The sequence below is a fragment of the Natrix helvetica genome (genome assembly GCF_964273705.1).
Source record: "Natrix helvetica genome assembly, chromosome: 10".
NCBI lineage: Eukaryota > Metazoa > Chordata > Lepidosauria > Squamata > Natricidae > Natrix > Natrix helvetica.
The window spans coordinates 15,543,180-15,562,982 of NC_138561.1; the positions used below are offsets into that span (position 1 = coordinate 15,543,180).

The 19,803-nt window shown below is 39.6% G+C and overlaps 1 protein-coding gene across 4 annotated transcripts in view; it reads right to left on the minus strand.

The window, feature by feature from the left end:
* Positions 1–19,803, minus strand: part of ZNF536 (zinc finger protein 536) — a 444,580-nt gene that overhangs the window by 255,174 nt on the left and 169,603 nt on the right. For 2 of the 4 annotated variants that reach the window (XM_081963201.1, XM_081963202.1), the window contains one exon: positions 9,950–10,049. The exons of the other annotated variants lie outside the window; for them this stretch is intronic. The gene's annotated coding sequence lies outside the window, so the exon portion shown is untranslated. The remainder of the gene's footprint in view (positions 1–9,949; positions 10,050–19,803) is intronic. 4 annotated transcript variants of the gene reach the window in all.

Here is a 19,803-nt window from a genome sequence, read left to right on the forward strand (position 1 = left end):
TCACCCTGCATATCGACTATGCTAGCATCCCCAGGGGGAGGGGCCTGCTCACAGGCCCAAGAGGGCGCCGGGGAGGCCGGCTCTGCAAATGACCTATTTGGGGATAGGTCCTGGGACTCCACCTCCTCGGCGAGGACCATCTGGAGCTCTTCCCGGGAGGGAGGGATTCCTGAGAGGGACTGTTCCCTGTCTGCCTGGCGTCTGGCCTTCTCAATTGCTTGTCAAGGGCCCGCTGGCGCCTTTCAGCATCCTTGGCCTCAGCCACAGAAGGGAGCCTGGAACGCTGTTTCCCAGAGCTACCCCCACCACTCTTGCCCGCTCCCCCACTCCCCGATGAGGAGGAACCCTTGCTAGGGGCCCGCGAGAGGCTCGGCCTAGTATCTTGGGAATCGGGGGGACTGGGCAGATCCATAGTCAATGACCACACAAGATGGAGCAAGGCTATGATAAGGCAGAAGGATAGAGATAGACTGGATTGCTGCAATGGGAAACAAAACGAAAGGATTCGTTAAAATTGCCATATGCACAGTAATTAAATCAATACGTAAGACATCATCCCATGCTTAATACCAGTCGGAGGCCCAGGGGTAGGATTGGAGCCTGCACCGAAGTGCAAGGCTCTGCAGGAGAAGCAGGGAGGAGAATGACTATCAAAACTTGGCCTGCGCTTACTTAAGGCCTCCTCCCTGAGCCGGTATGATGACCGTTGGAATGGCACAGGAACCAGCGCCGCTCGCAAAAATAGACAAAAAACGAAGGTGGCGATCCTAGCCCGAGAAACCCTTGCTAGGCCCTGCCACCTCCAGCGGCCTCCTGATAACGAGGCTGATGCAAAATGGCGGCCATGGCTGGGCGCGCTATTTTCGCGCCTAAAATGGCCGCCGCAACAGCGTGGGGCTAAGGGAGAGCGAGGAGCGAACGCGCCTCGAATGGCGACGATCGCCCACTCCTCCCTGCGGTCGAGGTCTTCTAGCAGGCCGGGAACGAAAAATACTTCGTCTAAAACAACAAACGGGGGGCCTGGGAACGTAGGGACCTCGCCGCTGCAGCCGCGCCGTTTTAACGACAAGCGGCAGGCCTCCGAAGCCGTCCCATGAGGCTCGGCTGAGGGGCACCCCCCACCACCTTCCAGCTTACCTCCTGGCCTTCAAATGCAATTTCAAACTGGAGAGAGTCGCAGAATTGAAGAGAGAAACGTCTCACAAGGTTGGGGAAATGTTAGGAAATAGAATTTAAACGCAATAGAGAGTCCAAGCCAAAAAAAGGATTAATTTAGCTCAGAGCTCTAACTAATTACGTCCAAACGGGCTGACTGAGGAAGAATTCTGGGGGATTGAGCACACCAGGAGGAGGTGTGGCTTAAGGAAAAATAGTTCCTCAGTCCTAAGGGCAAGCAGACTGAATTAACCCATTGCTTGGACTCTCCAAGCGGTGTACAGGAAAAGCTACTACTTATAATAAAAAACAAATTCTGGGGCAGATGAAAAGATTGAAAGCTGAGTATCTTTGGCATTTTCAAGGAATCATTTTGGAGGTACAATTTTGTCCCAATAAATGCTTTTGTGGTCTTTCCATTTTTGGGGAAAACAGTGATGCGTGATACGCTGTGATTGGCAGCTAACCCCAATTTGACAAATGGGATAGCTGAAGGTGTGGAAGGCATGGGATAGAAAGACCTCCAGAAGGGGAGAGGTTACTCAGATGAGAAGGTTGCAAGTAGAAAGACGCTATTTCCAACTATGATGAGAAGCAGAATAAGGATGTAGAAAAGACATCATATGAATTCTATATATTTGGCTTTATAAAGGGTCTTTAAATACTTTTTGCTTTGGAAAAAATGTTCATATATCCAAACTATATTTGGGCACACATAATTAATAAGCCCAAAATGTATACAAATAAGCCATTATTATTAATTTTTAAGACGGTGATATTATTAATGGTTGACACCGTTTTTAGGTTGAAAAACAGATCCAAGTGAGCTTCTTATGCTTTTATCCAACGCCCCCGTACAATACTACACAAAACTAGATGCAAAAATGACAACATGTGTTGCATCTTCAGCAAGTTAACCTAAAATATTCCACATGATAAATGAGAGCATGTTGGCCATCTCTTGGTCATCCAATAATTAAGGGTATCCTCATAGAAGTTACACACTGGATGCTCAGGGCAACATTTTCCAACTAGGACAAACCATGACATCATCATTAGACTCTTAACAGATAGCTCTACACATGCTCAACACTTTGCTAAGGAATTTCCAACACAGATTTACTCAAGGAATAATGAATCAATCAATGTGGCAGACAAGAGAATAATAGAATAACAGAGCTGGAGGGGACCTTGTAGTCTTCTAATCCAAACCCCTGCTCAAACAGGAGACCCTATACCCTTCTGGACAAATGATTGTCCAATCTCTTCTTAAAATACTTCCAGTGATGAAGCACCCACAATTTCTGAAGGCAAGCTGTTCCACTGATTAATTGTTCTAACTGTCAGGAAATTTCTCCTTAGATCTAGGATTATATGCTGCTGCTGCTGCTATCATTTCACAAACCCCTGTAGGACTGAAGAGAGCAATTAGGGCAACACTTGGCTATTGCAAGCAAAACAAGCTGGTCCTTAACTTTGATAAATCAAACATTTTAGTTTTTGCTAAAAGACCAAGCCAATACTCCTGGAAAATAGAAGGACATAGTTTGGAACAGATTAGATACCTTGGGGTGGTTTTCCACTAGCAAGGGACATGGAAGGCACACCTGGATCACACATTGCAAGTAGCCAATAGGTCCTCAATTGCAATTAAACATTTCTTTTATACAGGTGGAGGTCAGTTAATACCTGCTGCCTTAAAACTTTTTGAGGCCAAAACATTGGCACAAATTCTGTATGGGACACAAACAGGAATCCTTGCAAAGAAAGACTTGCTAGAAACCATACAAACCAAATTCCTGCAAGCCATCTTAGCTGCACCCAATGGAACTCCAAATGCCCAGTTAAGAATTGAGACAGGCATGCCTCAAATTCAGGTAAGAGCCTGGAAGATGATGATCATTCATTGGCTTAAAATGCATTTCTTTCCAGAGGGACTGTCCCCACTAGTGTTGACTGATAATTTCCCCTCCTCCTGGAAACAGGCAATTGATCACAAACTGGGCTCTTATGGGCTCTCACCATTATTCTTAATGTCTCTTGGCTTTGATCAAGCAAAGCAAGTAGTAATTAATAGAATGAAGGACATGGAGTTCCAAGAAGAACTAAATAGGTTGCCTCTCCACAGTAGGGACAGAATCAAACAGGGTGTGTGGGAATCGGCAAGATAAAAGACCTGATCTTCCCAAAACAAAGAATAGCTTTCTTCAGAGCCAGATTTAACATTCTTCCTTCAGCACTCCTCCAGGGCAGGTATAAGAGAACACCTATAGCAGAACGGGTTTGTATATGTGGTAAAGGAGAAGTGGAAGACAATTCACATGTTCTATTACACTGCGAGCTATACAGAGCTTGTAGGTCTGCACATATTCTCCCCTTATTCGAGAGATTGCCAGAGAGGGCAGACAATTTTTATCTAGGCTTTCTCCTCCAGGACACTAACCCGGTTACCACGTATGCAGTGACAAAGTTCTGTGCTGCTGCAATGTCCATAAGAAAAAAAATTGGCTATAGAAGTATAGTTGTCATCTTGTACCAATTATCTGGACATATCTCTAACAATCTATGGGCCATTGTATTTACTCCTATACTTAACAGCCTTGCACCCAGGTAAACCAGGGAGTGACCCAAACAATCTGAGAACATGTACATTATTTTCCACTTTTAATGTCAATACTTTTTAATTATATCTTAATGTCAGTACTTTTTAACATATTGTAAAAACTAATGTGTATTGCTGGTCTTTGACCGTAATAAAGATTTACTTACTTACTTACTTACTTACTTACTTACTTACTTACTTACTTACTTACTTACTTACTTACCTTAGTTCTAGGTTGCTTGTCTCCTTGATTAGTTTCCAACCATTGCTCTTTGTCTTGCTTTCTGGTGCTTTGGAAAATAGGTTGATAAGTCTAAATTTTCAATCTAGAGTTGTTCACATACTTAAAAACTTTGTTTTCCAAGTGTTTAGTAGAATCTCCCACATAACTCATTCAAATCAATCATTCATACCTGTTTATTCTTTAGGGGGATGTCTTAATCTAGCAGATCATTGACTGAAAGCCCAAAAACTGTTATCAGGAACTGAACAGACTCACACTTCTTTCATTTACATGGTGGTAACATCAAAAGACTGGACCATCTTCTTCCTGCTGTTTGCGGAAACTATCTTTGAGGAAGGATGAACCATCTCATGATTTGAGTCTCTACTTAAAAGATGCTGTCTTCTAAAAACACAATTATGGTCTAAAACCATTTCTAACCATTTTAAAGAAAATTTCATGGATGCATCCAGACAGTCCCTGGAGTCAATTTTGATTCAAGACTCAACAGACTCTTTTATTATATAATTTGTTCATTTATGGCTGAACTTGGAACAAAGAAAAGAGATAGATATGGATGAGAGAACTACCACACGAGGAAGACTATAAGTAACTCTCAATCATGTTTTGTGTTTGGTGATTGGGAAGAAAAGCAATTTAGGTTAAATCAAAGTACACAAAAGGGAGTCTAATATTTCCAGTCAGATGAGCAAGAATGTGTTGTACATTACAGGAGGTCTCTCTGAAATAATTTGGCTATCATTTCATTTCCTCAAAGTCATCCCCTGGCCAGCCAACAAACTAACTCTCAAAGAGAAAAAGAACCAAGAATGTAGAGGAGACATTTATGAATCAGTTGGGCAGGGAATTTTGGAAAATATTGTGGTAGCTAAGCCATTCCAGAGAAAATTCCTATGTGCCACTAAAAGCATAATACCTATTTCATTCTCTAAAAATCACAAAATTCTTCCACCCAATCCTCAATGAAAAACTAGTCCCACTATGGAAGCTACAACCATTCTGAGTTATCTCCAGTTTAAACAGTTTAAAGATCTTGAAATCAGCTGAGGATCTATATGTAAGTGTTGTCATGTGATTATGATCAATAGCATTCCATAAGAAAATCCAGAGTCTTTCAGCATATACCTATTTCTGAAAATAGAGACTTATTTGCAGAACAGATCTTAAAAACATGGGCATAGTTAATCAATATGAACCTGGAAGTCTTTCAAGTTTCACCCAAGAATCCTGAGATATCTGAAACTATCCTTTGTATTTTGAAATTTGCATTGAAGAAACTAATCAAGTATATACCACATAAATAAGGCTAAATAAAAACAATATTTCAATTCCGGATATTTGATTCACTGTAAATTATAGGGAAATACTGGAGAGTTTTTTCTCCCTTTTTAACCGATGCTTTAATAAGACAAAAGCATTACAACCAGCATCTTTTCCTTTTTTTATATATCAAATAATTTGCTTAAGATGCCAAATGATTCACCTAGCAAATTGTAATCCGCAATGACATTGCCATTGAGACACAAGATGCATTCAAATGTGTGTGTGTGTGTGCGTGTTTATATGTGTGTGTATGCACGCATACACTGTCATGTATGCAAAGAATTGTGAATTTCATTAAATATATTAACAGGAGGGGGAAAAATTCCGCTTTGAAAAACAGTAATCCCGTCTTTCAGCAAAAATCTTATAGGAAGCTATGAATTTGGTAGATCTGAATAGGCTGTTGGTACATGTTTTACTAAGGTAATATAATGGCACACTATTATTAGATCACATTAATCATTACGATGCCAAAGGCAGTGACAGCCTCACTGAAAAGGATTGAAAGGGCTGGTAATGGATATAAATTACCCATTGTGTGATAAAAGGATTTTTACTAAGAAGGTAAGAATAAAACAGCAAATTTCTAATATAACTCTTGTGGGGGGGGGGAAATCTAAATAAAAGTAATCCTCTATTGGTAATATCCACAAAAATCAAAAACTAAGCACTTCCTAAAACAAGATAAAGTCGCGTTTAAAAAAAGAAAGAAAGAAAAAGAAGAGTATGGTACGAAATTAATTTCTTAGCCTCTAATATTGCTATCAGTTTAAATGGTTTATGGGATGACCTCTAAGGAATATGGTCAAAAGGAAAGGTAAGTTCTACTAATTAGAAGTAAAGATGGTTTTATAGAGATTTGTTAAAGCCCCTTAGCAGAATCAAATGGGGATTACCGGAACCCCAAAATTATACGGTGTTTTATGAGATCTGGTTCAATTACCTCATTGTCTCGCCACAAGAAAGCTACAGTTCCATATCATTGACACACACACACACAAAAAGGCTAGGCAGATTTTATTTGTATATTTTTAACTACTGTTATTGTGAAAAGGGAATCTGTCCAGATCAGAAGACCACCTTGGAAATATACTATAAATCAGCGCCTTTACTTGCGTGTAATTTAGACAACGAACTATAAACCCAAGTTAGCCTCCATTTTACCTTCTTTCCATGATCAGAGCACAGCACAATCCTAAAATATAAATTGAAACTGAAGGTTCTGTTGATTCTATTAGCATTTCTTCCTGGTAAACTGGAGATTTGTAGTCTGAATCTGAGTGGGGAAAGGTGGGATCAAGACAACTCAGAGGTTCAAATGTTAGGAGATGAGGAGGAAGAGGAGAGGAAGAACAATAGATTAATTTAGAATAGAATAGAATAGAGTGGAGTGGAGTGGAATGGAATGGAATAGAATAGAATAATAGAGTGGGAAGGGACCTTGGAGGTCTTCTAGACCAACCCCGTTTAGGTAGGAAACCTTACATCACTTCAGGCAAATGGTTATCCAACAAATTTGTTGTAGATCATCCTGATCATCTGTTAAATGGATGGTTGGGTCTTTGTTAAGGCATCTGATTAACTATAGGACTACCTATTCCATCCAACATTAGCCTGTCCTGTCAAAACATCCAGGGAGAAATGATTGGTAATCCCCATTTTCAAAACATGAGATAGATTTTGAGCAATCCCCGATAAGAGTCAAGTTGTGTTGGTTCTCTTCATTGGTTCTTCAGAAATGTTAGGAATAATTTAAGAAGACCAAATATTTTGGAAATAATCCTCTTAAAGTTTTATGGATAAGACCTTCCCCACCTCCTTCCCGTATGTTCTGTTTTTTAATCCTTATTTTATTTCTCTCTTATTTATGTTGGTTTTGATGGCCCTGGATTAGGGTTGATGCTGTACTTGCAATTATGACTGGTTTTAATCAGACCCTGGATACTTTAACATGTTTTATAATCTATGTTAGCTGCCAAGAGTTTTTTGATTGCGGCGGGGTAGAAATATGATAGAGAAATAGATACATAAATAAGTGAATAAATATTCAGAAAGACAGGTCAATGTAATTGTTCTCAGTAATTAATTTGTGCATACCTGCCTACGTTTTAAAATTAATAAGAATTAATTAATTAATACGAATTGTAAGAGCAAGGAGCAAATCCTAGCCTGGATGGGGACTGGGCTCCACCTTCTTCGGTTATTCCTGGATGAGATAACATTTTCTTCAGGTTGTGGTGGGTATAGAGAATAGCCTTGAGGGACAGAGGAAACGCCAACCAATTAAGACAATGGTCAGATAAAAGAAACTTGATCTCAGACCAAGAAAGTAGTTTCCAGAGCCTTCTATACACCAATTTTCATGTAGATAAAAGGGAGAGTAAGGGAACCACATTCATAGTTGCAATATTTTGTTATCTAGCTTTACATCAGGTTTTCCAGCTTTGATCATTTCTAGGGAAATGGACTTCAGCTCCCAAAATTCCATAACCAACCTAGCCATTGCTGAGAATTCTGGGAATTGAAGTCCACTTACTTTTTAGGACTTTATGATTCAGATTAGGGAGAAGCACACAGATTAACTTTCTCCTACTTGGTCCATGAGATATATTAAGCATGAAAATGTCTCAAAGGTAAACCATAATAAGGTAAGTCTGATTATAGTCCATGACGCAGGATTTATTGTTACAAATGAGATCTGAACCACACCTACATAACTTCAACTCCTGGACAAATGTATTCAGATTACTCATCTCCTCCTTATTTATATCAAGTCTAATTGTATACCGAGATAGAACACATTAATATTAACACAACTAGTAGGTGAACATACACAGAATATACATTTATATTCTTAAATTGTAGATGAACCAACAATACATTGTCACACCACAATTTGGCAGGTAAATTACTACTCCTGCCTTTCAACACTAAATCTAGCTAATTCCGTTATAGCTCAAGTTTGTTCTGAGTTTTTCCCTGAATTGCAGTGGGAAAATGTATGCATTGTGGGAAACAATCGGCTTGAGGCCTGTTCAGTCTTAGCAAAGCACAGCCCACCAACAATTCAGGAAACTGAAAATTTGCCAAATAGACTAGGGAGGAAGAATTAGGCAGGGTTCATACAGAATCAGACTCAAGGAGGGTCAAGACACTGTGATTGGTAAGAGGTAGAAGGAATTCCCTTGGAGGAAAAGAGGAATTGTCACAACCAAGACAATGGTTAATAAAAGAAATTTGAATCCTGGCTGAATACGAAATCCAAGTAAGTGTCTCACCCACCCCAGCTCTCCTAGGAGGGACGTGGTGGCTCAGTGGTTAAGACACTGAGCTTGTTGATCAGAAAGGTCAGCAGTTCGGCAGTACGAATCCCTAGTGCCACGTAATGGAGTGAGCTCCCATTACTTGTCCTAGCTTCTGCCAACCTAGCAGTTTGAAAGCATGTAAAAATACAAGCAGAAAAAGAGGAACCATCTTTGGTGGGAAGGTAATAGCATTCCGTGCGCTTTCGGCATTTAGTCATGCTGGCCACATGACCACGGAGACGTCTTCAGACAATGCTGACTCTTCAGTACAGCACCACCCCCTAGAGTTGGGAATAACTAGCACATATGGCTGCAATCCATTGCTAAAAATAGCATGCAGACTTCAACAGCAGAAATTGCTGTTAATGATGAAGAAAAATTCAGCTACAAGTTTGCTTGGCATTTGAATAAATAGTAGGAAAGTCACTGTACCAGGCTGAACCTGAGGGAAGGGGTCAAATGTATGATAACTCATGAGTCACTGAATGCCTGCAAGAGATCTAAGTCTACCCCACCTTGAATGCCTTTCATATCTCCCGCTCATTTCCCTTGGCTATTAGTAGGTCAGATTCTTGTAGAGAGCTTAAGCTTGCAATAAATCTTTATACTCATTTGAACTGCCTGAATCTCCTGATTTCCCCAGTGTTTGACAATCACTATTGGATTGTTTATCAGGCAGCAACATGTCTTGATCTGACCTTAAGTCAATGGCAAATAAGGGTCTGTCAGGAAAATGGAAGATTTTAATGTTTCTACATCATCCCCAAGTCACTGTTCTGGGATGGGAGGCTCTGTCAATCATATCTTATACAGTAAATCAATCCTAATTCTGTACCAAGCAGGAAATCTAGCCCTTCACCAAAAGACATGGCCGCTTGCTAATAATAGATCATTTTTAAAAAATACCATACACACACCTTGAAAAAACAATGCAAGCTACAGCTATATTTGGAGAACTCATTTGAGAGTATTGTCAGCTGTGATATGACAATTTTCAATTAGCAGAGTGCGGGCACCAGCCTCTCCCGTCGCAAAAAAGCCAAATCGGCAGTGGTCATAAAGGACATTTACTGAAAAGAACCCCTTTTCCCAAAGGAGAGGAATCAAAGCAGAAAAGCTGGAATTTTGAAAATATGCAGCGAGATTGGTTCAAGTACAAACAATGAAATAAAAATTTCTGTCCATATACATATCGTGAAAAGAATAAACACTTTCTTTCTTTATACACACATTGTAAAAAAAAGATGAAGCTCTTAACTTTGAAGACACTCATACAATAAAACAGAAATGTCTTTTAAAGGATGACAGAACAATTCTTACCAGGTTGATCCAACATCAACAGTTTTTCCCCCCCTGGCTGTGGGAGTCTTCTCGTAGACGAGGGATTAGTACAGAAGGTCAGGAATTGCAAAAACAATACCTGTGAGAAATTTAAAATGCAAAGCCATTGTGTAAATCAAAATCGATTCTCCCTGAAAGACACTATACTACAGTTAGCATATATTTTAGTTACCCTTCCATATTGAGAAGGGAGAGAGAGAGAATTATGAATGGAAGCAGCCTAGATTTGCAGGGGGGGAGGAATCTGATATTTGGGAAAGTAATCTTTTAAAAAGGGAATTCTTTTTTGATCTGTTAATTGCCATGGGGTCTGAAATGTCCTTCCATACTGTGCTAACATTAAGGAGGAAAAATTTAAGATCATTTTCCCAATTTAGGAGAACGTCTTTACGGTTTAACAGATGCCAATATTCTGCTCTCTTAGACTAAAGAAAAAAACATTTTAAAAGTTCTCGTATACAAATAAATTCTATTATATAAATAAGCAGCCTTTCCCAGATGGTGGCAAACTCATAAACTCCATTTGGAGGAGACTGTAACGGCAGCAATTAAAACCAAGATGAAGGCCTTCTTCAAACAAATTTAAGATTATTTCATTAAATAGGAGGAATTAACCAAACTCCCAATACTATTAGATATGTGCCTCAAACATACTTTTGGAATGTTTTTTTTTAAAAAAATAGAATATAGTAATACTGAGAAAATTGAAAGACATCAAAGAAATGGACCATCCTTGTTTTTATGAGACAATGGGCAGACTGTTTAAGATGTAAAACTCCAGACAGTTAGAAGAAACTTGTGATTAAAAGTTTCTTTCCTATGTTGAAGGAAAGCATGAAATAAGAACAATCAATTACTGGAATGCTACATGCCAAGTTAACTGTATATATTTAATTCTTCTATTTATTGTATTTTGATGTATTCTTTGCATGGACTGTACACCGCCCCGAGTCCCTTTTGGGAGAGGGGGCGGTCTAGAAGCACAGTAAATAAATAAAATAAATAAACTTATGTTTGCAGATTAAAACATATGCATAGCTATATTCAGTACATTGGAATAAATCTGGCATAGATAGACCTCAACTTACAACTATTTGTTTAGGGACTGAAGTTACAACAGCACCGGGAAAAGTGACTAATGATCATTTTTCACCTTTACGAGTGTTGCAGCATCTCCATGCTCGCATGATCAAAATTTGGACACTTGGCAACTGGCATGTATTTATGACAGTTATATTATCGCAGGCTCATTTCTAAACTTCCCAGCTGGATTCTGACAGCAAAGTCAATCAGGATTCGCTTAACAACTGCTGATTCAATGAACAACTGCTGTGAATTGCTTAACAATGGTGGCACACAAAGGTCATAAAATGGGGCGCAATGCACCGAACAACTGTCTTGCTGAACAATGGAAATTAATGGCTCCATTGTGGTCATAGGTCAAGGACTACTTCAGTGGTGAATTCCAGATCCCAGATCCCGTCACAACCTTTATGTTGCGACGGGACCGGACATCCACCTCGGGCTGCACGTGCATGTTCATGCCACTGCCCTGCGATGCCCCAGCTGCTCAGTGAGGTTGCACAGGTGTTGTACACTGTGTGCGTGTGCAATTGGCCCATTACCCTGAAAAAGAGGTAAGGAAACACCTTTCCAGTATGGTGACTGTTGCTCCTAGCGGCCACCGGTATGCCCGAACCGGGCCATCCCAGCGGGAACCCACAACTGGACTACTTGTAATAGTTTGCCAAAACTGAGTTTACTTATCCCTTTTGTATATCTGTAGAGGATTTAGAGGTACAGATTCTCAAGAGGTAGGTGAGGCATGGGTGACAAAACAGATGGAGTAGAATAGAGTAGAGTAGAGTAGAGTGGAGTAAGAGCGGAGTGGAGTGGGAATGGGTTTGGGAATAGAATAGAATAGAATAGAATAGAATAGAATAGAATAGCTTATTGGCCAAGTGTGATTGGACACACAAGGAATTTGTTTCCAGTGCATAAACTCTCAGTCTACATACAACAATAGATTGGTTGTCTCTATGGAATATTACATCCCTATAAAGTATCCTTGCCCACACATACAAGCATTATCAATTTCCTTACATTCCACAAGCACATAAATTGATGTCATGAGAAGTCTGTTCACATGTTATGGACTGCAGTTTTTCCACAGTTTTCTTTAATTTGTGAATTCTTGGTTCTTTACCTAGGGCTGGGTGAGCTACAAATATTGTTAAACCAGTAAGCAAATTTATATACATAATCCCAGGATTCCCCAATGAACTCTAAAATAAACTTTTCCTGTCCTTCTCCATTGCTCCACACAAAAATGAAGTATACGGGGTATCTTTTCTTTTTGTTACAATCAGCTATGATCAATGTGTACATAAAATTAGGCAATTTTTAATATCTAATATGTATCATTACTTACTTATACTAGGCCAAGTTTACATACTGTGCTATAGCAGAACATCAAACAATAGTTTTAATGGGGAACACCTACGATTCTTTCATTTAAAAACTGGGAGGAAAGAATGTTGAAATAAAACTATTTTCCTAATATTCTACATTTTAACCATCATTTAATACATTAATTACAAACTGATTCATTGTTCGGTTTATTGCTTAGCTTGTTTTGTGTGTTTTATACAATGTTTTTAATGTATTTTTAACTTATTGCTTTAATTGGCTCAATTTTATTGTAAACTGATTAAGATTTTTTTCTTTAAATGAGAAGTGATATGCATTGTTTTGAATAAATAAATAAATTTAAATAAATTAAATAAAATCTTAATAGGCTGTATAAGTTTGCATATGAAGGCATATTTCAACAAGGACTGAAGTATTAGCACTGTGGTAACATGCAGCCTGTTTTAATCTTTGCTGTAGAAAGCGTAAAAAAATCTACCTTCACAAAGATAAATTGTATTTATTCTGTGGTAAGACGGACAGTGTAGGAGATGACCAGGCTGAGCCCAATGGAGGAGTCAAACACATCATTAGTCATGAGTCTCTTCATTCCCACAACAGCTTTAAATCCAGCCCTCCATGAGTCTACCGCCAATTTGCTGTGACCGTTAGTAGTTCAGATTCTTGTAGAGAACACCATCTTGCAATAAATCTTTATACTCATTTGAACTGCCTGGACTTTCTGATTTCCTTGGCACTTGACAGGCAGCCAATACATTTGGTAAATAAATAAAATTGAAAGAAAAGTTTGTAGGTGCTTCAAGATTATTAATAACAGTAATTCATATTCTTCAAAAAATGTAACCAAATATCTTTTTGCGATTTGTGGTCCAGCTTTTTCAATGTGACAACCATTCAGGGAGATGGCATTGTTTTGCTAGTGAAATTTAATGGCATTTTCAGTATCATAGAAGAATTCTCTTGGATCTTTGGACCAGTTAATGCAAGACTTTCAAATTCTTTGGACAGCACCGGGTTCCAATCCAACATCGTACAAGAAACCCTGCCGTAATGTGCGTGGATGGATATGTTTCACGTAACGTGTGAAATTGCAAAACATGATCTGTGACTTAATACATCCCTTAACAACCTGGGCAAACTCAGCCATCTGAGGTTTGTTTTACAACTGTCAGGCTCTTTGCTTTTGGCAGGTGTTTCAAACCAAAAGTGATTCTTTCCAAGCTTAAGTATCTCAGAATTCTTTTTAGCAAGAGTTATTGAGAAGAAAGGCGTGCAGTACTAAACTGTTTCCCATTTAAAGCCAATATATCACTGTGTAACTTACAGTAGACACTGTTCAATTCCCTTTATAGAAGCCTTTCTAAAATCTGTCAAGGTGGTCAGTCTTTATGCTGACAATGAAAAGCTGGCAGTAGCCGTTTACATAATCATCTCCTAAATCTTGATCAGACTGGAACCAACTGCTAAGCAGTCATGACCTCTTATCCTGAATCTACAAAGCCATTATTCACCTGGCAATTTTCCCCTCTCCAGTGCTTTGTTGATGAAACTAAACTCTTGCCTCAAACTAATCCTAGACCAGGGGTCAACACCTGTGGCTCTGGAGCCGCATGTGGCTCTTTCATCCCTCTGCTGCAGCTCCCTATCGCTGGTTGGATCCACAATTGATAAGGCTTTCGGTTAGGACAGGTAGAGGAAAAAGGACGCCGTGCTAGGAGGAGACTCTATGCTGGGAGAACCAGACTTCTGGTCGGCTTCAGAATTGAATGGGGGGCTTCCAGTTAGGACCTTTGTGGCTCTTTGAGTGTTTAAGGTTGCCAACCCTGTCCTAGACAAATAGATATTGATTTGATATTGATGGGAATGTCCTTGGAAGAAAGGAAGAGGAGCAACAGTTCCTAGGCAACAGTTGGATAAGAGGCACCTGGCCCACAGAAGGAATAGGTGTGTGGAAAACATCTTAGAAGGGACCTTCCCTAGTTTCCTGGACTATAAAGGCAAGGAGCGAAAGATGTTTCAGACTTGCAAGATTCTATTAATGTAACATAGAACAGAACATAGAATAACAGAGTTGGAAAGGACTTTGGTGGTCTTCTAGTCCAACCCTTTGATAAAGCAGGAACCCTACACCATTTCAGACAAATGGCTGTCCACAAAGCCATGCCCACAGAACTAATAGTAAAAAAAAAAAAGAATCCCACCATTGGGTTACAGTTATTAATTGATCCTATATCTTCCCCAAGAAATGAAAACTGAAATTGTCAATTTTCCCAATTCAAAATATACATGGCTCTAATCTGCACTTTTGCATACCAAGTTAACTTCATTATGCAACATTCTGCCTGACTAAACAGTCAGCTCTGGGCATGTTTACTCAGTAGTAATCTTTAGTATAACCAATAGGGTTTATTTCCAATAAAAAAGTTGCCTACAGAACTAATTACTCATATAGCTTTAATGGTATCATTCAAAAAACTTTTTTGTCTTGATCAGCATTAACCACAACACTGATTATATAGCTTTCACTCAGGACCAAGGAATCTCGTTCATAGCATTCTTACTTGCAACCACTTGCAATCCCACTGAAGGAAAGAAATGTAAGGAGAACAGAGGACCCAACAAGATGCTTCTTTGTGACAGTTATGCTACCAAACAGATGATTTAGTCAAAGGAAATACTGCCTAATAGAAACAGTTTTAGATCAGTAAGAAAACCCATTTTGAATTCCATCCCAGACCAACCGCCGCAAAGCTTGGACTCTGTAAGAAGTCCTGCACTGATTTGTTCAGAGAATTTGTGTCATTGATCTTCACATCAACGTGTCACTTAGAATCTTTTTTTTTTCCAGTTCATGACTCTGACGGAAGCCCTGGGGTTTAAAATCTGAAAGTGATTGATAACTTCCTAAACAAACGGAGGGGAAAAACATCTACCGTTTTGCACACTCAACTGAAACCCTAAATAGCAGAAAGAGACATTTAACTTTCTAGGCTAATGTTGTTCTAAAGCTTTTAACGGGGGAAAAAGAGAGAGAGAGCAAAAAGATACAACAAGATGGTTAATATTGTAGGGTGCATGAAAATGATTGACATGGCATTTCAGAGAGAATAAATACTCCAAATACTTTGAAAGAGCGACAGACAATAAGAGTTCTCCAGGATGGGCATAAGCTGAAAAATCAATACTTCTTCAATGCTACAACTCAGATTAGAATGAATTTAGATGCTTCATTGTTTTCAATACTAGTACCAAATGAAGGAGGGAGGGAGGGAAGGAGGGTGGACAAGGAAAGGAGGGAGGGAGGAAAGAAGGGAGGGAGGAAGGGAAAGGAAAGAAGGAGGGAGGGGGAAGAAAAGGGAAGGAAAAAAGGAGGGAGGGAGGAAGGAAAAATAGCAATTTTCTTCCCGCACCCAATGCCTTCTTCTTCTAAATATGGGCAAACTATCCTTTCATTATTTGCCCCACTTTCTGGAATGTGACAGCCAGATACCCATCCCACTTTTAAGCTTATCTTTAAACTTCAAGCTGAAAATCTGACTCCCTCGCTTCTGTGCAAGAGCAGGCTGATGAAGATTCAGGGACTGCACTGTAAACAGCCAATTTGAAGTTTCCCTGTTATCAGTTGAAGAGGCCCAACTTCTCATCAGATCACAAGGCTATGAGAAAGAAAATAAGGAAGTCCCTCTTCTGATCTACATAAACAGGTATATTGACTGGATCAGATGGGAAATGGATCAGCCGCTTGCGTTTCACAACCTACTCCTGTTCATCACAGCCAATCTTGCTAATAACATCACAACTTTGGGAGAGCAACTCCAAACTGTTTGGCACCAACTTTAAACTTAATTTTCTGGTGGGGGGGGGAGAGAAGGAGTTTAACGCTGCTTTTCCAATTTGGAATTGATTTTAAATGGTGTTGGTGAGCTTTGTGGTAGAAGCAGGACACGCAGCTGCCTAGTTTGATAAGGAAAAAAAAACTGGTAAATACCTTGTACAAAACAAGGAGGAGTGACTTTAAAAAAAATGCTTTTGGCTCTTAACACCAAGATTCTCTGCTAAATCTTCTCACTAAGAAGATCATCACCATCTTCTTAGATCAAGGGTGTCAGACTCAATTTCGTTGAGGGCCACATCAGGGTTGTGTTTGACCTCAGGGGGCCAGAGTGGGCATGGCATCACTTGTGTTGGGGGCACCTGTGGTGGCCTGGGCATTTTGCCAGTGAAGACGGGCTCCCAAGCTCCATTTTCGACTGCGACGGCCTTCTACAGCCCTCTGCCAGCGAAAACAGTGTTTGACACCCCTGTCTTAGACCAACAGTAAGCACCAATGATGTTACCTAGTTTGGGTGATGAAATATCTGCAAGAAAACAAGCAAGCTCAAAGAGCACCAAGGACCCCTCATTTCAACCCTGAACTACAAATGTTCTCTTCTCCTTAAGTTCTCACATCTTCTGCTACTATTCTACTTATCATAATATCACAGTACCTACCAATGCCGATCCAACTACAGAAGTACAACAATAGAGAGTTCTTTAGATGATCAAAGTGTTTGATAATCATTCTATGTCAACACAATACAATTCAGTGTAATCCAAAACAAGAGAACATTATAACTTGGGAAGCTATTAGGCAATGGGGACAAATCTAAAATCCCTTCTTTGCTGTTTTGTGTTGTTGTTTCCGTTGCAGGCCAATAATGTCTCCCTGTAGCATAAGTGCCACTAAGTTGAAAATGTGTGTGCTTTTGGTCTGTTCATCAAGGAACTAAATTACGGTGACTCTCTTGTACACTCAGCTGAAAGCACTGGTTCTCACCTGTAATGTGTGAAACCGTTCTCAGCTGCAGAGACCGCATAATTGCAGACGAGTTGATAAAGGAAGCAAGCGAGCATATTATGGGAAATGGATAACATTAACACATGGCAAGAGTTCTAAGAATATAATTAGATCTTATTACTTTTTAAGAGGCCATGCAATAGCTCCCTTTTATATTTATATTGATTACCAGAAGGACATTTGAAACCCCTGTCATATCATCTTCCAACTTTAACAGCAGAATATAGCAACAGCACTTAGTAATAGCAATAGCGCTTAGACTTATATACCGTTTCGCAGTGCTTTACAGCCCTCTCTTAGCAGTTGACAGCCTATTGCCCCCAACAATCTGGGTCCTCATTTGACCGACATTGGAAGGATGGAAGGCTGAGTCAACCTTGAGCCTGGTGAGATTCAAACTGCAAAAATGCAGGCTGCTGGCAATCAGCAGAAGTAGCCTGCAGTACTGCATTCTAACCACTGCACCACCAGAGTTCATAGTGTTTTACAATGCTTTACAGCCCTCTCTAAGCGGTTTACAGAGTTAGCATATTTCCCCCAAAATTTGGGTCCTTGTTTTACCAACGTTGAAAGGATGAAAGGCTGAATCAACCTTGATCAAACTCCAGGTTGTGGGCAGAGTTTGCCTGCAATACTGCATTATAACCACTGTGCCAACATGGCTCTTAATATGCTGTTGGAATTGAAGAGGTCAGGAGTATGATCAGATTTAGTGAGGAGGTGGATCCCCAGAGGGAAGGGATGCATACCAGAAGAGTAAGAGGCAGCTCAGCCCAGATATCATGTGACAGAGAAAGAGAGTGAAGATGGAGCATCCCTAAGAGTTGACAACGTATATGGTAAATACAGAGAGTAGAGTCCTCAGTCTGGCAAGATTGGGTCTATAGGTGTGAAGCAATAAAGATTCAAAGAAAGGCAACCAGGAAATAGATTATTTAATTGATTCTTATTTTATATTATCTACTAAATGCTCTAGAGTTACAAGACTTCAATTCTTAATAGAGTCATAGGTGGAACCTCAAAACAAAAGTCAATTCAAGCCAGAAATATTGACAGAGGCAGGAACAAAGGTGGCCGGAAAATGAATAGAATGAGACAGAGAGATAATGGAAAGAAAGAAAATGGTACATTAAATATCTCTTAGGATCCTCAAAGCTATTAAAATACCATCTATTGGACAAGAGTATTGAAAATAAAAAGCATCGAATCACAGAAATTTCTCTGGACATAGCAATAGCACTGAGGCTTATATACCGCTTCACAGTGCTTTTGCAGCCCTCTCTACGTGGTTTACAAAGTCAGCATATTGCCCCCAACAATCTGACTCCTCATTTTACCCGCCTCAGAAGGATGGAAGGCTGAGTCAACCTTGAGCCTGGTGGGATTTGAACTGTTGAACTTCAGCTAGCAGTGAACTGAAGTAGCCTGCAGTGCTGCACTCTAACCACTGTGCCTCCTTGGCTCTTATTACGTATCTTTCTCCAGAAACATATTTATCTAGAATTAGAGCAATCACTACATTTGCACCTTAAGTACCTCTTTTGTAAATGCATATGCCACGTGGGCATGTGACTCTCACACATCCCTTGGACTGCAAAAACAACAAAGACAGCTTATCAATGAAATCGCCATGATCTAATAATTTATTAGAGTGCCTGCAGTTTTCTTGAGACCAGCAAGGAAGCAGTATTCCAGAATGTTTTCAATCCCCCAGTTTAGCTATACTCCCAAATCCCAATCAGACTTGGTCCTGGTTAGCGTCTGAGTCCAGGAAAGTTCAAGTGGACGCCATCCTTTGCTGAGAACGGCAGAGCCAAAAAGCAAAACCATCGTCATTTCGTACCTGAATTTTAGAAAAGTTCACTTTTAACTGGCAAACTACCCACCCATGATGGGTCATGCCCTGCCAAGAAGAAATAAATACTCAAATGTTCCTGGAGTTATTCATAGGCCTGTATTCAACCACACACCCTTGTTTCATCAACAGATAATCAGTAAGCCTGCTTGTTTTGTGTTCCATCTTGATTCAGATTGGGATGGCTTTTGGGGAAGTTCCTCAGTGACATATCAGCTTATGACCTCACCTCTATCTGCTTCACCTTGAGAGGAGAAGAAGACAGGAAAAAAAGATAGCAGAAAGAAGAAACAGACAGCACAGGAGAAAAGACAGCAATAAATGGTTGCATAGATAAAGAATGAAAATGCTACATTTCATAAAAATTAAAGTCAGTGGAACAGTTAGGTAACTTTAGATTCTGAAACAAATTATCTTGGAGGGTCTTTCCATAAGAAGATAACTATCATTAATTAGTCTCATGATAATAAGGTAAAGCAGTTTGCTGCAGTTCAAAGATAATTTTACCCCAAAATGTTGATGAAGGGGGAAGTTATTTCTTTACATTATCATTTTCTTTATATATATTTTCCTTTCTCTTTTTCTTTTTCCTTTATATGTTTTTCTTAGCATGTATCAGCTTTTTATCTTTTATCGTTTTTAAACTTTAATAGAAATTATTTTAAAAGGTTGGCCCTGGATCTGTGGGAACTATGGAATACTTTTCCTTTA